The sequence below is a fragment of the Cherax quadricarinatus genome, chromosome 5 (assembly GCF_038502225.1).
Source record: "Cherax quadricarinatus isolate ZL_2023a chromosome 5, ASM3850222v1, whole genome shotgun sequence".
NCBI lineage: Eukaryota > Metazoa > Arthropoda > Malacostraca > Decapoda > Parastacidae > Cherax > Cherax quadricarinatus.
The window spans coordinates 60,603,121-60,611,384 of NC_091296.1; the positions used below are offsets into that span (position 1 = coordinate 60,603,121).

Genomic DNA, 8,264 nt, shown 5'->3' on the forward strand with positions numbered 1-8,264 from the left:
TCAGCTAGGACTGTATACCTTATACTTGTAGATTATGTGTATATCATGTGTTGGTACTGATTATTATTATTATTATTATTATAATCAAGGGGAAGCGCTAAACCCGGAGGATTATACAGCGCCTGGGGGGGATGTGGAAGGCATTCAGGCTTAATTCGGGGAACTGGAACACAGATCCAATTCCCTAAATCAAGAGCCCCTCACCAACATCAAGGAACCTTCCTTGAGGGGATGTTGGTACTGAAATATTGTAGACGACAGGTGATAGTGGTGAGGGATCCAGTGATGGTGGGGGGGGTGAAACGTGGGTGGTGAGGGGTGATTTTGAGGGTGAGGGGAAATGAGAGAAAGGGGAGGGGGTGAGGGTGCGCGACGGTAGCCAGGTTGAAAGTCACACAGGTTAGCAGCGTTCAGAGGGGATAGTGTCGTCCAGACAGTCAAGCCTCCAGCACCTCCCACACAACACCACCTCCTCTCCTGCCCCTCACGGTGGGTCATTCTCTCTCTTAACACCCACACTCTAGTCCAGTACCTATCTACCTACTCTGACACCTTCATCCAGCGCCAGGTAAGTATATGGCATAACCAAAAAGTATTTATTAATAAAATATATTCATCTCGTTCAAAAGTTCCTTCTCGTACTTGCCAGTAGTTGACATGAAGATGGTACCAGGGAGGTGGCGGGTTCCAGACCAGGCCTCCCGGTGGATGGTCTGATCCACCAGGTTGCTGGTGCTAGCCCCACGCACACCCACGTAGGCACCACAGCCTGGCTGATCACATACTGACTCCACGACTTTATTACGACATTTTTTATTATGCGGACTTTCATCATTTCTTTTACGCTTATAAAGAAAAGATTTCTTTAGATTATTAACCCAGGAGGAGTAACCCAAGAGGATTATTTACTCAGTATTAACCCAGGAGGGTTATTAACCCAGAGGGATTATTAACAAGCAACCATTGGCACCTTCAACCATCTCTCGTTTTGTCAACCTTACAGTCCACCAGTTACTATGTATCCATTGCCAGGCGAGCAGGTGCAGCAAGGAGAATAAATTGCCTGCACATGTCAAAGCCTGTCATAACATAAGCCACTTCAAGAAGAGAGCCAAAATGTACCTCGTGCATAAAGCTACAGAAAGGGAGGAGTATGAAAATAACTAATTTCACCTCTACCCTTGTATGTTCTTTTATTGTAACTGCTTTTACATAGTTAAGATACTTACCTGCTTGTAACTTAAATTATCACCAGGGCCCTAATGGAAATAAGTCACTCTGACTTTTTTGGGTTATCCTAGGTTCGTACACATGCTGCTATGTATGATATTATATGTAATTGTGTATACCTGAATAAACATACTTACATCATGACTCGCCCGGGATTTGAGCCCAGCTCCTCTGGATTGTGAAGCGAGCCTCTGACATAAGAAAGTTAACGTGTGGGTGTCATGCTGAGAAGTACACTCTCAGCAGCATCAGCACCTCGCTGATCTTAGTCTTGCCTCTCAACACTACACCAAGCAAGGTTCTTGGAAGTGTAAACACCGCGGCTGATCAGATCATAATGTTTACGATAGAGGAATAAGTTATGTTTAGATAACCAGGATATAACTTCAGGCTCTTGTGATATTCAGGAAAACTAGGAAATGCCTTCAGCTACCTACAATGTTAATAGTACAAAAAATTAAACACTGACGCTCGTTATTGAACAACGAGATAATAACAATACCACCACCAATAATAATAATAATAATAATAATAATAATAATTATTATTATTATTATTATTATTATTATAATCCTTATTTCTACCAGTACATGATAGAAATATTACAGATCTAGCTGACATCACTGACATACTATACAGAAAATCCCTTGGTTATGTAAAGTATTTCGGGCAACTTAGGTTAAGCTTGTCCCTCAGGATGCGATCCACAACAGTGAACTAACATCCCAGGTACCTAGTTACTGCTGGGTGAAAACAAGGACAGCAGGTGTAAGGAAACATGCCCAACGTTTCACCCATGCCGAGGGATCGATCCCGGACCCTCAGTGCGCAAGATGAGGACGCTACCAACCAAGCCACTCGCATTAGCTTAATTGCGATAATAAGAGAAATTTTAGATCATAAAACTTTATACAACTAATAAGAAAACACTCCAGAAGATTAAGAAAGTGTCTGTGATGAGAAGTGAGTGTAGCTTTGTCAGAACACAGGACAAGTGTTTCCTGACGCGGGTCTTAGACGCATGATGACCCCCATCACTGGAGCTTTTGGTCATCAGACCGAGGCCTTCCACGGGCTTATCCATCCACACTTTTAAAAACTGTAGTTATGATTATAATCATTAGTCAAACGAGTGTAGTGTTCAGTCCATCTTATAAACCCACACGACCGCAGATGGAACGCTGTCGTCTGTAAGTGTGGGTCTTGTTCAGTTATTAGTGTATATAATATGCAAATGTTTTTTTTCGATGGTCTTGTGGGCACACAGGTGTTATAACATACAAGCACTCTGTATGTGAATTAACCTAGGTTAACACTGTTAAAATTATGTTTGGTGTGATAGTTACACACGCACCTGTCACACATACCTGTCACACACACGTCACACACACCCGTCACACACACCTTTCACATACACCCAGCTTCACATTTTAAGTCATCCTCCTGCTTAGAAAACTGATCTTACTCAGTGAGATAACTGGCAGCCTCTCACGACATATTAAGGAAAGTCTGTGAGAGATGGAGAGATAAACAGTGGACCCAGGATGACTGGTATGGATGATTGCAGTGGTGTATGTGTGAGAGCTGTATGAATGTGTGTGTGAGTGTGTCACCAGTACAGTGTGTGTGTGTGTGGTGTGTCACCAGCACAGTGTGTGTGTGTGGTGTGTCACCAGTACAGTGTGTGTGTGTGTGTGTGTGTGGTGTGTCACCAGCACAGTGTGTGTGTGTGGTGTGTCACCAGTACAGTGTGTGTGTGTGTGTGTGGTGTGTCACCAGCACAGTGTGTGTGTGTGGTGTGTCACCAGTACAGTGTGTGTGTGTGTGTGTGTGTGGTGTATCACCAGCACAGTGTGTGTGTGTGGTGTGTCACCAGCACAGTGTGTGTGTGTGTGTGTGTGGTGTGTGAGCAGCACAGTGTGTGTGTGTGTGTGTGTGGTGTGTGAGAAGCACAGTGTGTGTGTGTGGTGTGTGAACAGCACAGTGTGTGTGTGTGGTGTGTGAGCAGCACAGTGTGTGTGTGTGGTGTGTGAGCAGCACAGTGTGTGTGTGTGTGTGTGTGGTGTGTCACCAGCACAGTGTGTGTGTGTGGTGTGTCACCAGCACAGTGTGTGTGTGTGGTGTGCCACCAGCACAGTGTGTGTGTGTGTGGTGTGCCACCAGCACAGTGTGTGTGTGTGGTGTGTCACCAGCACAGTGTGTGTGTGTGTGTGTGTGTGGTGTATCACCAGCACAGTGTGTGTGTGTGGTGTGTCACCAGCACAGTGTGTGTGTGTGTGTGTGTGTGTGGTGTGTGAGCAGCACAGTGTGTGTGTGTGTGTGTGTGGTGTGTGAGAAGCACAGTGTGTGTGTGTGGTGTGTGAGCAGCACAGTGTGTGTGTGTGGTGTGTGAGCAGCACAGTGTGTGTGTGTGGTGTGTGAGCAGCACAGTGTGTGTGTGTGGTGTGTGAGCAGCACAGTGTGTGTGTGTGGTGTGTGCGCAGCACAGTGTGTGTGTGTGGTGTGTGAGCAGCAGAGTGTGTGGTGTGTGAGCAGCACAGTGTGTGTGTGTGTGTGTGTGTGTGTGTGTGTGTGTGTGTGTGTGTGTGTGTGTGTGTGTGTGTGTGTGTGGTGTGTCACCAGCAGTGTGTGTGTGTGTGTGTGTGTGTGTGTGTGTGTGTGTGTGTGTGTGTGTGTGTGTGTGTGTGTGTGGTGTGTCACCAGCAAAGTGTGTGTGTGTGTGTGTGGTGTGTCTCCAGCACAGTGTGTGTGTGTGTGTGTGGTGTGTCACCAGCACAGTGTGTGTGTGGTGTGTCACCAGCACAGTGTGTGTGTGGTGTGTCACCAGCACAGTGTGTGTGTGTGTGGTGTGTCACCAGCACAGTGTGTGTGTGTGTGTGTGTGTGGTGTGTCACCAGCACAGTGTGTGTGTGTGTGTGGTGTGTCACCAGCACAGTGTGTGTGTGTGTGTGTGTGTGGTGCGTCACCAGCACAGTGTGTGTGTGTGTGTGGTGTGTCACCAGCACAGAGTGTGTGTGTGTGTGTGTGGTGTCACCAGCACAGTGTGTGTGTGTGTGTGTGTGTGTGTGTGGTGTGTCACCAGCACAGTGTGTGTGTGTGGTGTGTCACCAGCACAGTGTGTGTGTGTGTGTGGTGCGTCACCAGCACAGTGTGTGTGTGTGTGTGTGTGTGTGGTGTCACCAGCACAGCGTGTGTGTGTGTGTGAGGTGTGTCACCAGCACAGTGTGTGTGTGTGTGTGGTGTGTCACCAGCACAGTGTGTGTGTGTGGTGTGTCACCAGCACAGTGTGTGTGTGTGTGTGTGTGTGTGTGTGGTGTGTCACCAGCACAGTGTGTGTGTGTGTGGTGTGTCACCAGCACAGTGTGTGTGTGTGGTGTGTCACCAGCACAGTGTGTGTGTGTGGTGTGTCACCAGCACAGTGTGTGTGTGTGTGTGTGTGTGTGTGTTAGTTAGTTACCATTTTGTCCTAGGCACATGCGATTAGACACTAGGCCTGTTGTACGTGTGAGTATCTGTGTGTGTGTGTGAGTGTGAGTGTGAGTGTGAGTGTGAGTGTGTGTGTGTGTGTGTGTGTGTGTATGTGTGTGTGTGTGTGTGTGTGTGTTAGTTAGTTACCATTTTGTCCTAGGCACATGCGATTAGACACTAGGCCTGTTGTACGTGTATCTGTGTGTGTGTGTGAGTGTGAGTGTGTGTGTGTGTGTGTGTGTGTGTGTGTGTGTGTGTGTGTGTGTGTGTGTGTGTGTGTGTGTGTGTGTGTGTGTGTGTGTGTGTGTGGTGAGGGTGGCATGTGTGTGTGTTTGTCTGCATGTGTGTCTCCCCGTGTGTGTGTGTGTGTGTGTGTGTGTGTGTGTGTGTGTGTGTGTGTGTGTGTGTGTGTGTGTGTGTGTGTGTGTGTGTGTGTGTGTGTGTGCGTGCGTGTGTGTGCGTGCGTGCGTGTGTGTATGTGTGTGTACTCACCTAGTTGTACTCACCTAGTTGAGGTTGCGGGGGTCGAGTCCGAGCTCCTGGCCCCGCCTCTTCACTGATCGCTACTAGGTCACTCTCCCTGAGCCGTGAGCTTTATCATACCTCTGCTTAAAGCTATGTATGGATCCTGCCTCCACTACATCGCTTCCCAAACTATTCCACTTACTGACTGCTCTGTGGCTGAAAAAATACTTCCTAACATCCCTGTGATTCATCTGTGTCTTCAGCTTCCAACTGTGTCCCCTTGTTACTGTGTCCAATCTCTGGAACATCCTGTCTTTGTCCACCTTGTCAATTCCTCTCAGTATTTTGTATGTCGTTATCATGTCCCTCCTATCTCTCCTGTCCTCCAGTGTCGTCAGGTTGATTTCCCTTAACCTCTCCTCGTAGGACATACCTCTTAGCTCTGGGACTAGTCTTGTTGCAAACCTTTGCACTTTCTCTAGTTTCTTCACGTGCTTGGCTAAGTGTGGGTTCCAAACTGGTGCCGCATAGTCCAATATGGGCCTAACGTACACGGTGTACAGGGTCCTGAATGATTCCTTATTAAGATGTCGGAATGCTGTTCTGAGGTTTGCTAGGCGCCCATATGCTGCAGCAGTTATTTGGTTGATGTGCGCTTCAGGAGATGTGCCTGGTGTTATAATCACCCCAAGATCTTTTTCCTTGAGTGAGGTTTGTAGTCTCTGACCCCCTAGACTGTACTCCGTCTGCGGCCTTCTTTGCCCTTCCCCAATCTTCATGACTTTGCACTTGGTGGGATTGAACTCCAGGAGCCAATTGCTGGACCAGGTCTGCAGCCTGTCCAGATCCCTTTGTAGTTCTGCCTGGTCTTCGATCGAGTGAATTCTTCTCATCAACTTCACGTCATCTGCAAACAGGGACACCTCAGAGTCTATTCCTTCCGTCATGTCGTTCACAAATACACAGTGTGTGTGTGTGTGTGTGTCACCAGCAGTGTGTGTGTGTGTGTGTGTGTGTGTGTCACCAGCAGTGTGTGTGTGTGTCACCAGCAGTGTGTGTGTGTGTGGTGTGTCACCAGCACAGTGTGTGTGTGTGTGTGGTGTGTCACCACCACAGTGTAAGTGTGTGTGTGGTTTGTCACCAGCAGAGTGTGTGTGTGTGTGGTGTGTCACCAGCACAGTGTGTGTGCGTGTGGTGTGTCACCAGCACAGTGTGTGTGTGTGTGTGTGTGTGGTGTCACCAGCACAATGTGTGTGTGTGGTGTGTCACCAGCACAGTGTGTGTGTGTGTGTGTGTGGTGTGTCACCAGCACAGTGTGTGTGTGTGTGTGTGTGTGTGTGTGTGTGGTGTGTCACCAGCACAGTGTGTGTGTGTGTGTGTGTGTGTGGTGTGTCACCAGCACAGTGTTTGTGTGTGTGGTGTGTCACCAGCATAGTGTGTGTGTGGTGTGTCACCAGCACAGTGTGTGTGTGTGTGTGTGTGTGTGTGGTGTGTCACCAGCACAGTCTGTGTGTGTGTGTGTGTGTATCAGCAGCACAGTGTGTGTCGACAATACAGTGTACAGTGTGCGTCCATAACACCGTGTACAGTGTGCGTCCACAACACAGTGTACAGTGTGCGTCCATAACACAGTGTACAGTGTGCGTCTTCAACACAGTGTACAGTGTGCGTCCATAACACAATGTACAGTGTGCGTCCACAACACAGTGTACAGTGTGCATCCACAAGTGTACAGTGTGCGTCCACAACAGTGCAGTGTGCGTCCATAACAGTGTGCGTCTACAACACAGTGTACAGTGTGCGTCCACAACACAGTGTACAGTGTGCGTCCACAACAGTGTACAGTGTACGTCCACAGCAGTGTACAGTGTACGTCCACAACACAGTGTACAGTGTACGTCCACAACACAGTGTACAGTGTACGTCCACAGCAGTGTACAGCGAAGGATCAAGTAAGATATTCAACACACAGATATACACATCTCGGTGTATATCTCTCAGTGTATATACACCGGAGAGCTTATTTTAGTCGTTATTCTAGAGCTTAAAGTCTTACTGGCGTCAGCACACAGAAAACACACCCTTAATGACACTCCAGCAATCAATATGCCTTGATTCAAACACATTAAAAAAAAGACACCAAATGCAAAAGTTTCAGGTCATTTTAACATCAACCTTTTGATCCTGAGGCTAAAGTCCCAAGACCGAAAACTTTCTGATGAATATTCGCATATATATATATATACATAGGCAGGTATGTTTGTCAGGAAACAGGACAAGTGTTTCTGACGCGGGTCTTAGTCATATGATGACCCACAGCTGGAGCTTCTGGTGCATACATATACGTATATATATATATATATATATATATATATATATATATATATATATATATATATATATATATATATATATATATATATAAAATGTCGTGCCGAATAGGCAGAACTTGCGATCTTGGCTTAAATAGCAACGTTCATCTTGCCCTATAGGACAAGTGAAAATTTGTGTATGCAATAATTTCGTCAAAATCATTCTGAACCTAACGAAAATAATATATTTCACTGTGTTTGTTTAGTATTAAATTATTGTAAACAAATCTAAAATATATTTAGTTGGGTTAGTCTAAAATAAATTGTTCTTGTTATAATAAGGTTAGGTAAGTTTTCTAAGATTCTTTTGGTGCAAAATTAAAAATTTTTATATTAATATTAATGAAAAATATATATCTTTAAACGTATAAGAGAAAATCTTAGAAAGGACTTAATTTTAAATGAGTTCTTGCTAATTGACCAGTTTTACATATTCGGCACGATATATATATATATATATATATATATATATATATATATATATATATATATATATATATATATATATATATATATATATATATATATATATAAAGCATCTGTGGAGACAAAGAATGTTATCCACGGAGACAAAAAGAAACATAAATGAGATTATAGTAATATGAACACTGTTATATGGGTGTGAAGCATGAGATGTAAACGTTGCAGCGAGGAGGAGGCTGTAGGAAGAGCACCAAATATCGTAGAGTAGACTGTGTCCCTGCCCTTCCTCTCTTCAATAACAAGTCA

At 45.5% G+C, this 8,264-nt stretch overlaps 1 protein-coding gene across 2 annotated transcripts in view; it reads left to right on the top strand.

Moving 5' to 3' along the window:
• Positions 1-410: 410 nt before the first annotated feature.
• The window catches only part of LOC128685069 (uncharacterized), a 58,156-nt gene continuing 50,302 nt past the window's right edge, over positions 411-8,264 (top strand). The window contains exon 1 of one of the 2 annotated variants that reach the window (XM_053771538.2): positions 411-489. The gene's annotated coding sequence lies outside the window, so the exon portion shown is untranslated. Of the gene's footprint in view, positions 569-8,264 lie in introns of both variants that reach the window. The other variant, XM_053771539.2, reaches the window with a different exon arrangement.